The sequence below is a fragment of the Staurois parvus genome, unplaced genomic scaffold, assembly GCF_062004578.1.
Source record: "Staurois parvus isolate SC_StPar_1 unplaced genomic scaffold, SC_StPar_1.0 ptg000020l, whole genome shotgun sequence".
NCBI classification, from domain to species: Eukaryota; Metazoa; Chordata; class Amphibia; order Anura; family Ranidae; genus Staurois; species Staurois parvus.
The window spans coordinates 1,466,747-1,479,951 of record NW_028317816.1 but is presented as its reverse complement, the minus strand read 5'-3'; the positions used below and the strand labels follow the sequence as shown (position 1 = coordinate 1,479,951).

The window sequence follows — 13,205 nt, the reverse complement described above, 5'->3', positions numbered from 1 at the left end:
GGGTCGTGGATGGGTGTTCCAGCATGACAATGACCCAAAACACACGGCCAAGGTAAGAAAGGAGTGGCTCAAGAAGAAGCACATTAAGGTCCTGGAGTGGCCTAGCCAGTTTCCAGACCTTAATCCGATTGAAAATCTGTGGAGGGAGCTGAAAGCTTAAATTGCCAAACGTCAGCCACCAAACCTTAATGACTTGGAGAGGATTTGCCAAGAGGAGTGGGACAAAATCCCTCCTGAAATGTGTGCAAACCTGGTGACCAACTACAGGAAATGCCTGACCTCTGTAATTACCAACAAGGGATTTGCCACCAAGTACTAATTCATGTTTTGTGAAGGGGATCAAATACTTCTTTCCCTCATGAACATGCAAATCAGTGCATTATTTGTTAGACATGCATTTCTTTTGAATTTTTTGTTGCTATTCTGCCTCTCAGTGTTACAATACACCTACCATTTGATTTTTAGACTGATCACTTCTTTGTGAGTGGGCATTCACAATCAGCAGGGGATCAAATACTTGTTTCCTCCACTGTACTAACTGACATATCAACATGGATGTCACAACACTTCCTCAAATTACATCTTTCTAAAACCAAGCTTGTAATATTTCCCCCTGCCCGTGTCCTCCTCCCTAACTTTTCCATAAGGATCAGTAATACTGACTGCTCAGTGTCTGCCACCCATCTCTCCCAATATCTCCACTGGCAGCGAATTAAATTCAGAATACTAAAAACATACAAAGCCATTCACTACTTTGCCCCAAGCTACATCTCCAATCTTTTCTCTAAATCCAAACCATCCTCTGCTCATCCAAAGACCTCCTGCTTTCTAGCTCTCTTGACTCCTTCTCCCATGCTCATCTCCAGAACTTCTTCTGAGCCTCTCCCATTCTCTGGAACTCTCTACCTCAATCTGTCCATCCACTCCTAAGCTAGCCACCTTTAGATGATCCCTGAAAACTCATCTCTTCAGGGAAGCCTATCCCACCTCCACCTAACAAATACATTTTTTATTCTTTTATCAGCTCATCCCTCACAATTATTACCTTTTGTACCCCTTGCCCCACCCTATTAGACTGTACGCTCTTATGAGCAGGACCTTCTTAATCCTCTTGTATTTTATTGTAACTGTACTGTCTCCCTTTATTTTGTTGGCACCATAGAAATCCTTTATTATAATAATCATATTAATAATAACCTAGCAACATTTTCAACCAGCTTTTTATAAACAAAAATCCCTTGAGTTAAGTGAGATCCATTGAGATACTATGACATGCAAAATAATCCAGGTTCGAATTATACTAACAATGGACATGGAAAAATGCTATTTTCAGAATCACTACTAGGCACAAATGGTTATGTACTGTACACGTTAGGCATTTTATTTATTAATTTTTCTTGCTCTGCTATTCATTTTGTTTTGAACATGTGCTGCATTCCTGTGGTTTTTTTTCAATATTTAAAACTAAAAGCAGGGCAAGATATTCATTGTTCTAGATCTTTTTTGTCGTAGTTGTTGTAGTCTATTGATGGTTAATTCAGCATTGTAAAGGGGAATAGGTAACAGAAGATTTGATTATAACCAGACTAAAAATAAAATGTGCCCTTTTGAAGAAAAATAAATCAAAGCTAATGTATAATGAGTATAAAGCACGTTTTGCTTTATTTTTGCAATTGAAGAAAAACATACTTAATTGGTGCTATTGACGCTAGATGGTAACAATAGATAAAGATTGTGTAGGCATAGTACAGTATAGTGAAAATTTTACCAAGGTTATTAATTTGCATATTTAATTTTTTTCAGTTTTCCCTTTTTTCATTTTACATGTACCTCTTAGAAGAACATATTTTTATTTTCGTAAAATCTAATAATAATTATTTATGAATCGAGTGATATTTTTTATTTTGTTAGTACGCGTGTAATGTGACTATTTTACATTGATATGTGGATATCGATATATCACGGTGGGTGGCTTTCAGTATTGGGACACCCAGGTTGTTTCAGAAGTGTTCTGCTTGGTTCGGAGGCTGCTAGATGTTGGAAAAAGAGAGTTGCCACATCAAATTTAAGTAATGAGGGAGGGGAAAGATGAGATTGTAGTTGATTATGAATCTGGCAGCAGATGTTCTATACAAATCTAGCTCACTACATCCTGTCTGTTTCCATGGTGACAGAATAAGTAATTATTGAGCCCAGACGCTCCCTTTTCTTCCCCTCTCCCCAACAAGGTGAAAGCTGGGAATGAATTTGAACTCTCTTTTTCTAAGCTGATGTATGTCATCCAGGCTGGGAGGGAGAGCAGAATGGCAAAGACGCAAAATGTAATTTAGTTCAGTATGATCCTGGAAGAGAACTGTGTTTTTTTATTATACGGAGGAAAAGGTCTCGGAGGATTCTAAACAAATAGGCAGAAATTTCCCTGGAATGGAAATTGGCTGTGATTGGCCCTTGCAAGCGTGCCTCTGCCTATCCGATCACAGCTGGTCCAGCAGCACAATAAACATAAGCAGGGCTACACGCTTATCTTTTTGTACTTCAACTGTACAGTAGGCATAGGTGTACACAAAGTGGAAGCCTCCTACCATACAAACTTCCTCTACACCGTTTTCAACAAAAGTGGTTTTTTATTGAGGTCGTGCCACTTCTGATGGGAATAAATTATTGCTAGAAGGACGAATCCTGTAGCACAGCACAATGGATCAGTGGGACATGTGTAAGTACAACACAATTGGCTGCTAGGTAAACAAATCTTTCTGTTTGCAAAAACCATGATTGAAGCAAAATGCATTGTTCAGCTTTTGTTTGTATAAACTAAGAATATGCATTCCTATTACATTGTAATTTATGTGACTTCTATATCAGTTTGTTCTGTAATAGCAGCATGAATCTTTTCCAAGCTACGACTTTTCACTTTGGGAATGAAAAGGCTCAGGGTAACTTTTATATGACTTCTGAGTTATGCTTGTGTGACTTTTGAGTTTTGCATGATTCTTCGTGATTTTGTGTGTATATCAAATTTCTGTGCTACATGCAAGACAAGAAAGCAGAACCTTTCGAAACTGCAGAATCCTATAGAAACCAATAGGTAATTATTCTTTATTCTGACTTGTTAAAAGGTGAAATTGATTCATTGTTGTGGGTTAGGTCACTTACACTACCTTCCTAAATAGACCTGGCAATCAATTACATTTTAATCAGATGCTGCAGAAACAATTCATTACTGAGTGCAAGAAATGTTTTCCATTAATATATCAGTACCATTTTTTTTTTTAAAGTGAAGAGTGTTTTTTGAAGTCAGACTTATCAATCGCTATTTTGATTCTGTAAGCTGCATTTTGCTTATATTATGAGTCCAGTAATGTAGAAAAATAAATCCTTCTCAGTGGACATGTCACATTATATTTAGAGTTACCTTGCATATATCTCTGGTGTGTCCGTCTTTACACTGGAAGCAGCTATGCAAAGCAGACACTTCTTTGTCTTGTCAGTAAAGCAGAGCCAGTGCATTGTTATTGGATCACTTCAGGCTGATGTTCCTTTATCCTCCTCCTTTCCCTTCTGCTGGATTTGTTAACCCTTGATGGCTTGCAGCTCAGTCCACAACCAGCCTTTCAAGTCCTCCTAGTGTTAACTGAAATCCTGCTAGTTGAATATGTGATAGACTTTGAACAAATGCCTCTGTGCCTTAGAAGTACATTTTCCTGGAAGCGATTATGAATAATATTCAACTGTATTTTTGTGTAATGGCACCTAATGATGGCTTAATTATAGCTATCCAAAAGTGAGGTAGCAGGTGAGAAGCGATTTGCATGATGGGAGTTCTGTTCAGTTGAGTAAGTAGATTATTACTTTGTGGTTTTTCTCCTTGTTTTGAAGCATCCTTCAGTTTGTGATGAGAGCCCTCTCAGATCTCCAGGGAATTGCGTGTGTGTTGATGTTGCTTTCTTTGTATTATACTCTTTGAGGTTCCTAGCTAGTAAAACACATCGAGGTATGTGACATAATTCAGAGTTCCATGGAGAAGAATAAAAATACCTAGTACAAAAGGAATAAGATTTTATTCATAAAAGGCGTGCATACGCAAGTTGCAAATTGAATTATATAAATGTGTAATTACATTCAGATGTAAGCAAGTTAAAGGGTGTGGGAACTTTTCAGATAAAAAGTTATTTGAGATAAGTCCTACATGGTATAGGTAGGTATTTTTCTATACCCAGCCTACTTCCAGTCAAGTAACACCATTGAAAATGCCAACTGGCAAGCCTCCATTAACCAAAATGGCTGTAAACCGCATACTACACGGTAAAGATAATTACAGTGTTGCATATCTAAACTACATTGTAGTTTTGGATGTTTACACATATTAGTAGCCTGTATCAGATAAATTGTAGTTTGGGTTTACTAGTGCTTTAATGGGATCTTCTACTATATCTGTAAATGTATCCAATCCCCTCTTGAACCACCTATAAATAAGGACTACAAATTCGGCATTATAGGATGCAATTTATCATACTGTAACTGATTGCCCACCATACACTCCCAGTTTTTACACTATGATGATGAGCAGTTAGCGCAAGTCCAACTTTGTGTTAAAGAAAACAGCTTAATGGTGGAGACAGCTTATTGATCACATTGTTATCTTTTACATGTCAAGCAAGGTGTTGCTGCATAAAACATGTTATAGTCACATAGTAGATGAGGCTGAAAAGGGACAAAGGTCCAGTAAGTTCCTTTATGTGTGAGTGTAAGTTTTATGCTTTGAACATTTTGCTCTACTAGATGGAAAGCCACTGCAAGACTACAAATAGCAACAAATTGGTGCTTGGTGTGTAATTCATCTTGTATCTCCTAAAAGTTCAATTTTTGTACAACATATAGTACATGACAGGAGACTCATTTCACAAAGCCAACTCACCATTTTTTCATTTTTACTTTTTTTTTTTCAGTTGAGTCCAATGAGATCTAAACATTTTCTTTGTGTTAAAGCTTGTGTATTGAGCCTATGGTGTTTGTTCGACACAAGTAAAGCATCTAACGCATTGGCTGTTCTATGCCACTTTCTTATGAATTCATAATAAAAAATGTCTTGAACTGTTGGATCAATGGGTTGGCACTCTCTCATTAGACTCTTTACTTGTGGATTTCAACTCTGGGTCCCCCAGCCAGGGGTACCCGATTTTCTTGAGAGTAGCCTCACCAAAGCCATTGTATTTCACAAAACTTCACTTACTGTCTACAATCATTCGATCTTGAGAATATAAATCCAGTACCTCTAATAAACATGTTCCACAGTGTTTTGGTACTTGTTTGAAAACCATATAGTATAAGCAGTAATTCATAAGCAAAGCTTTTGAATCTGTTGTACTTTGTTATTTAGCAGCTCCCACATGCCGTTGACATTCTGGTTTGAATGAACCACAGTTGTAGTTATATTCCACATTCTGTACATGTAAACAAGAACATTGTACATTTGCAACAATATTTAATTGTTGCTTTTCATTCTGAACAAGCAGTCTTGATATAAGGTCTGATGCTGTGTTCACTGTTCATTCCAAGAAAAGCCCTTGAAATCTTACTTTGGAAGCCTGATTAAAAAATAAATTGCTTCTGAAATCACACTGAGATCTCATTGATCCCACTCTTCTTATCATATGTCTTACTGTTCTGAGATATGGTTAATGTCACCCTAATGTGTCTGCACAATTTGAAAGGAACTCCATGTACATCCAGCTGTTAGAACATAATGTAAAGCTTCATGCATCCCAAACTTTGTTAAATATTCTCTGAGCTCCATTAAATTGATCTGGTAACTGTTTTTTTCACTGCTTATATGCATTGTTTGACATTATTTTTAAAGGGTGTCTATAAACAACCCAATCCTTGCATGCTGGCTTTAAGCATTACTTGTGACAGTTGTATCTACCTAGGGGCTGATAATAAATACAATATTTAGAAATACTTGCTACCAGATTTTCCAACTTGATGAAAAAAAGAGCAGACACTAATCAATAAAATATCTTTACCTTAGGCCATTCTTAGGAGTCTTCACCATAGTTTCATAATATGAGTATCGCGAACAGTTTATAGTGACTTCCAGAAATCACTCTGTAAGCTGAAAATTATAACAGTATTTAGTTATAACAACAGCATTCAAGGATGAATGTTCTGTAAAAAAGAGAATTTTGTAAAGAGGAATCATTCCTATACATAGCTGACTTCCTTTTAGAGGTTATATAAAGAAATGTTTGATAAAATGGAATAGGTTGTTCAACAAGGTGAATGCAATATTACTCATTTTCGCATTTGTGCAAGTAAGCCTTAGGCCTTTTATAAATGGTTAGGAGTATTATATTTTAGCTTTGCATGTACTTTAATATTGCTTTAACCAGTAAGCATGATTTCACGTGGTTTTAACAACTGTTTAATAATAAAGTATGAAAGAACACTGGAAAACAGTTGACTATTATTTTGTGGATGTGGGAACTTATGTAGGTCTCTCTCCTACCTTAAAGTGGAAATCGTAAAAGTGGAGGTTGTACATGCTGAGCCCATGATTTATACTAGTCAGATAGGTTATTTATCTTACCCAATGGGGGGCATGAATGGTTTTATTACAAGTGATGATCTTGGTTCTGAGCACTGTTTGTGATTATTGGGCCATTTCTGAATGAGAGAGGTGCTTCTTGTTGTACAGTGAGATTTTCCAACCTGCTACTGCTATGGAGCAGAGAAAAGAATTGGGTGAAGTGTTAAGCTTGCTCAGCTATTATGGCAGTTGCCAATGCTGCAGCTAATTATTGCCTCCAGTCTATCACACCTGGAGAGATATCCATCTTTGACCAGGGTGCATGTAATGACACAGATTGCCAGCATAATGGGTTTTAGAACATCTCCCACAATTTTTTTGAAACCGATTGCTGAGTCAGCTAAATTATATTATAGGCAGTTATTACAGATGTGTTGTGTTGAAGACATTTTCCTGCAAATTGTCAGTATTTTTTGCTTTATTTTGCCATAATTTTTTTTCTTGTGATATAGATTCCAGTATTATAGTGATAAAGGTTTGATTAGGATTCAAGGTTAGGAATTGGGTTGAAATTGTAAGCTGAGTGAATGTTATGCTGATCCACTAGCTGTAGTACATTTTAAAGTGTTACTAAACCCAGGACTCTGCATTCCGTATATCTGGTCTCCCATAGTACACAGAACATGGAAATACAATTATTTTAGTAAATATAAACTGCTAAATACCTTTTATCATAAGCAGTTAAAGCAGTCTTGTGACTTCTATCACTGTCCAGCAGAGCATGGGTTAAAGCTTGTAGGAGGAGTTTTCATTCTACCGTGATTGTCCTAGGAGCCTGAATAACCCCTGACTCTTTACCTGGACAGCGTTGATTGGCCCTGTGCTGATCACATGCACTCTCCCAAGTGTTAAAAAAAACTCTCTAGCAATACACACCAAAGTGAGCATGTGCAGCCTGCCCCCAAGGCTCTGTTCTATCAGCAGATGGATTGGGGACAGTAGAAGAAGGGGAGGATCAGAGAAGACAGGATCAAACATTATTGTTACACAATGCAGAGGATTAAACTCTTATGTTCCACAGTGAGTATAACACGCATGCTTTACTGCATAAACAGACTGATTTTACTGATGTGGGTTTAGTAACACTTTAAGTCCCCTAACCCAAAATAAGTATTTGAAACATCAGATAAAAATTAGAATTCCTTCGCTGCATACTTGTTCCACATCGATTCAAAAAATTAAAGCAAGGGGGGGGTCAAGAGCTAGCATTTTTGGAAAGGGGTTCATTAAAGGTACCTTTCATGTCTCTTTCCGTACCTGTTTTGTTTTATATCTAAACTGCAGACAAACCTCAAAGGTTAAATTCATATCAGGAGTGGGTTTCCACCAAAGTATTTGTATTGCTGCCCATCTAACTCTGAGATTTATACAGCTTTGCTACACAGCTCAAAAGTTGGATTAGGAAATTAAGCAGAGGTTGTATTCAGTTTATTTGGTGGCTTTTGGGGTTAAGTGAAGGTTTTAAGTTTGGTTTAGACATTACTTTTATTTTAAAATTAGAGGTTAGGTTGAGGTTATGGGTAATTTGTATATTGAGTGCTAGATTTTCATATGTGATAAATTAGAAATTTGAGTAAGTTAAATACATTTTTGAATGTGATGGATTAAATTTGAATGCCATTTCATTAATCCTACTGTTGACAAAATTGGCATGACATGTGGCCCATATTAAAAAATGTTTTTGTGAATTTTAATATTCACAGATCACTAAATAGCATTTTATGCTTTCTGTTATTATGTAATTTAAAGTTACAGGACCAGATTTGTTGATTTACAGAAATAAAAAAACAATTACTTGTGTTTGATATCTTCTTTTTCTGCATTTCTGTTTTACAGCCTGTCCCAAAATCAAAAACGTGAATAAAAAGCATGAAAGTCAAATAATCCTGTTTTGCATTATATCTCCCTAACATAGCACAAGATTTGACTTTATATTGCTTGTATGGCTTGGCTAATACAAACTTACACATGGCTTATATCCAATATACAGAAATAAATGTGTGCAGAAATTTTGGAAACTCAACACATACTGACCAATTAGATGTTAGAGTTTATTTTGTAGCCCACACTGGATGCATGACAATAGTAATTGTGTTTTGATAAAAAGATTTTTTAATCTTTGCTTGTAGTGTTTCTGAAATTCTGGGGGTTTTTTAGTCACTTAAAGCTAAAAAAAATTTTTAGTATTCAAACTAATGAAAGCTTATTTTAGTTTGGTTGTCATGGGCTACTATTTGTACTGAGTTAGTTATTAAATGAGGTCAATGATATGTTATATTTAGTTGTTGTACTTTAGAAAAGATGTGTTTATATCTAGGCACAAATTCTTTCTAAAAAGTTGAACAGTATATCCATTAAGGTTGTGGTGGGCCAGTACAAAATGGCCCAAAAAGCTTGCCTCTAAAGCATTGCCTTCTTCAAATAGAAGGTATTTGCACTTCCTCACTTCTAGCACAAAACCAAGGAGCTCAGTCTCAGCTTATGGAAGTGGAGTTATGCGAAAAAAGGAAGTCATCCAAAAAGGTAAAATAATTTTGAGCAAATTCACAAACAAGTAAAAGTTTAGGAGAGAAAAGGGACTGATTTAGTGGCCTTTTTTCTTTAAATCATAACTTTTACCAAGAGTTGAGTGAACCTCATTGTTCTCTAAATAGTCCATGGTGGTAGTTGAAAATAGACAAGAATAATCCATTTAGAGTGGAACTTTACCCAGAAGGGGAGGTTTCACTTGTTTGCACCCCTTCCCCCCCCTCCACTGACACATTTGGCACTTTTTTCGGGGGGAGCAGGTACCTGGTTTTGACCTGGTTGTGCCACAGAATTCTAACATGGAATTTAAGCCCTGCTCCTCCCCCCTCAGCCCCCTGGGACACCTCACAGGTCTCAGAAGAGTGCCGGATCATTCACAAAGTGCAGCGCGCTTAGCGCATGCACAGTAGGAAACCAGCTGTGAAGCCGCAAGGCTTCACTTCCTGTATCTGTTACTGAAGATGCTGGCACTTGCACCCGAGCCCAGATGAAGAATCGGCTTGGGTGAGGACATCACTGGATCCCTGGACAGGTAATTGTCCTAATATTAAAAGTCAGCAGCTACAGTATTTGTACAGCTCAGCTTTAAGCTATTTTGTACACTATAAATTGTGTTTGCTGTATTTTAGCTTATTAGTAACACTGTTGCTTGTGGAGTTCAAAAGTATTTAAGAATTTAGGTTGAGTTGTATTCATTTCCTGGTTAGCATGATTACTCCTCTCAACCGGTACTCTTGCAAGCAATAATTGTCTGAGATGGGAAAGTCAGTGAAATGGTGAACATTTACACAAAAACATCTTTTGGTATGTGTTGTTGTATTGTTAGATATTCTGTGTATGGCTATCTGAGCCTTCATTCATTAAAGATTCGGATGAGAAGACAGATTGTTTATCCAGGGCAAATTAACAGTTTGTGAAAATCTCCCCAACTCACCAATATGTACCTACTGTATCTAGCTCTCAACTGTTCCCCTTCTGTTTGTTGTAGCCGCCACTAAAATACCCAGTGTTAGCTGGTGTCAGAGCCCAGATGGAACAGTAATGACCCCCCCCCCCCCCCAATCATGTAACCGTACTCGAGCCTACTGATGGGCCAGTTAAACACCCAGTGCTGTCATATTGGGTCGGGGGAAGACCCAATATGACAGCACTGGGTGTCTCTTTGCCCCCTATTTCCCAAAGAGTGTTCGGTAGCAAAGAATGATAGCTATGCACAGCTGGGGAGATGCATGAGAAAAGTACCTGAGTTCAGTTTGTGGGAGGTTCACCAAACTGCTGAAATTCTGAAAGTTAATTCGAACCACATGGACGTCAACATTTAAAATCAATTCTGGCCATTTCAAGGCTAATAGGCAATGGACTGTCAAACAGCATGATTAAGCTGGCACTGCAATGATGTCTTTTGGGCGTAGCAATTTTAAAAATGCTCAAAATAAAACCTTAAAATGCCCAATTCTTCCAAACGACATGCTTTGGAAATGCCCCATACCTGCCTGTAAAGTGGTGCACCTGTACGACATATACAATGTACTACAGCAAAAGTGACATTTAAATTAAAAGATACCATTAAAAATGGCAGTTAAAAGACATTTCCCTGCCAGCATTGTTTTCTTTTAAAATAAAAAAAAATTGGAATGGGGACCACCAACAATACATACCATGTATTTTTGGGGACCTTTCAGAGGATCCCTATGCTATTTTTTTTACAAAAAAAAGCCAGAGGGAAATGTAAATTACTCTCAATTTTTATTTCTTTATAAAATTATAAATTGTTACTTTTGCTGTAGTACAACCTCCAATAACAATAGCAAAAAAATTTGTGGTTTCTCCCCCAGAATTGATTTCTGAACTCTTATCCTTGATGTGGTTCTGTTATAGATTGTAAGGTTGAATGCCACAAAAAAAGGCATGGGGCCCATATTTCAAAGTCTCTACCCAACCCTCATCCAAGTATGCAGCCTGGTCTGCTCCTACTGCTTAAGAAAAAACGGTAAGCCATAAAAAAAAACTTACCACACACTTTTACTAGTCCTTTTTTTTTTATCAAAAACGTCCAACAACATAAATCCATCATTCATCACATTGTCCAGCAATGCAGATCCTCATTAGTCCTGATAGACGATGCCTGCCAAAAGAAGAAACACCCCAACCACCAAAGCAAACCACTCCTGTAAATATTCCTTGTCGAATTTGGCTAGTGATGTCAGTCACCATCCCCACCCCTTTGCCTATCTTCGGCTGTCAGCCAGGGATGTATCATTAGTTGCTCTAAGCTGGTGGCCACTGGTTTCTTAACAAGCAGCCTGAGTAGAAAGCTGTGAATTTAGCAGCAATATGGCTGCCTAATCTATCACTTCCTGCTGCAGCCAGAGGTTCAGCCCAGAAGACAGACACCCCATTTAGTTTGTCTATTTCCCAACAGACATATTTTAAACTGATTTCTCTTTCAGTCCAAATCTGACAGTTATTTCTAATCTTTACCTGCTCATCAGCCTGAAATGACTGATAATGTGATGACACTCTACCGGCTTGATGATTTTGCTCTGAATATTTTGAGTTCTGTGATGGCATAAAAGATTTTGATTATTGATTTGCAATTGTTCTAAAAAAGAATGGCTTTATTATATGCATAAAGTTAGCAGTTTAGAACAGCAATGGGCAAACTACGGCCCGGCGGACCTTTTTAATCCGGCCCGTGGAGCGTGATACTGTCAGGATGGCTGTCAGGATGTGTGTAGGCGGGGCTGCGTGACGAACGTGAGGGGAGCTAGGCTCCTCTCACAGTCCGCCCTGAAGACCGGAACGGCGCGGGAACACGGCGAGAGGAACGCGCGGAGCAAAGGTAAGTGAATTGACACAGGGGGGACTTGGCTTACTACTTGGGGGGGAATAGTACTATGGGGGATGAATTACTATGGGGGATGAATTACTATATGGGGGATGAATTACTATAGGGGGGATGAATTACTATAGGGGGGATGAATTACTATGTGGGGGGTGAATTACTATGGGGGATGAATTACTATGGGGGATGAATTACTATGGGGGATGAATTACTATATGGGGGATTAATTACTATGCTTACTATGGGGGAATATTACTATACTTACTATGGATGACACATACACATCATTCATCTACTCTTGGTCCAGCCCCCGGGTCCAATATATGAACCCATTGCGGCCCTCAAGTCAAAAAGTTTGCCCACCACTGGTTTAGAACCACAAGCTATTCAGATGGGGTTAATGAAGTATTACCATATTGTTAAGGGTAGTGTGAACTCCTATAAGAAAAGTAGTCTTCTACTTCTTGTTGGATGGGAACAATGATTCTCTTCATTCAATAGCCTCCAATAGTGTTTTCTCTGCAGGATTCTGTTTAGTGTTCTGTAAAAGTGCACCAGTGGTGTATGTTCATTGATAGAGGTGTGAACGTAAATGGGATAAAAGAAGTAATTAGGAGTGGTAATTGTGCTAAGCTGTGTCAGGGATGGTGGATTTTCACAATAACAACATAACAACAATAACGTCAGTGTGAAGAAGACATGATACTGGTTGTGGATAATCAATAATTGGGGTCATTATGTATAGCATGTTTACAGAGCTAAACCATTTGAATTCCCTGGAGTGATTTTGCTTGATAAATGGCTGCTTGCTGTTGTCTGGGAAGAAGTGACTAGAATTCTAGCAATATATTACATTGTAGTTTTAGCCTGTGTTAACTTAGTGTTCAGGGGTAAATTGTACAACCTTTAAAGAGAAATTCTTTATTATAGCTGTTTAATAGAATTTAGAAAAAATTGATCTCTGTGAAAAGAACTCAAACTACTTAAAAAAAAAAAAGTGGTGTATCTATAGTTTTTTGGCACTGGGTACAAAGCATATAAGGTAGTCAAAATGACAGCTATATTTGATTTAAAAAGTACAAAAGCTCTCTCTCACGTTGAAAATCAGATAGCATCTCTTTATTCTGGCTCACCTGCACACGCACTCTGTAAATTAACAATAATGACAGCCAACTAGGCAGAAAAAGAAATAGGAATGTGCCATTGACAGTGCTCAGGAAACAAATGAATCAAGAATGACTGGGG

General features: G+C 37.7%; 1 protein-coding gene across 3 annotated transcripts in view; it reads left to right on the top strand.

The window, feature by feature from the left end:
* Positions 1 to 13,205, top strand: part of ELMO1 (engulfment and cell motility 1) — a 533,930-nt gene that overhangs the window by 412,019 nt on the left and 108,706 nt on the right. The window contains exon 1 of one of the 3 annotated variants that reach the window (XM_089687045.1): positions 2,232 to 2,713. The exons of the other annotated variants lie outside the window; for them this stretch is intronic. The gene's annotated coding sequence lies outside the window, so the exon portion shown is untranslated. Of the gene's footprint in view, positions 1 to 2,231; positions 2,714 to 13,205 lie in introns of those variants that run through there. 3 annotated transcript variants of the gene reach the window in all.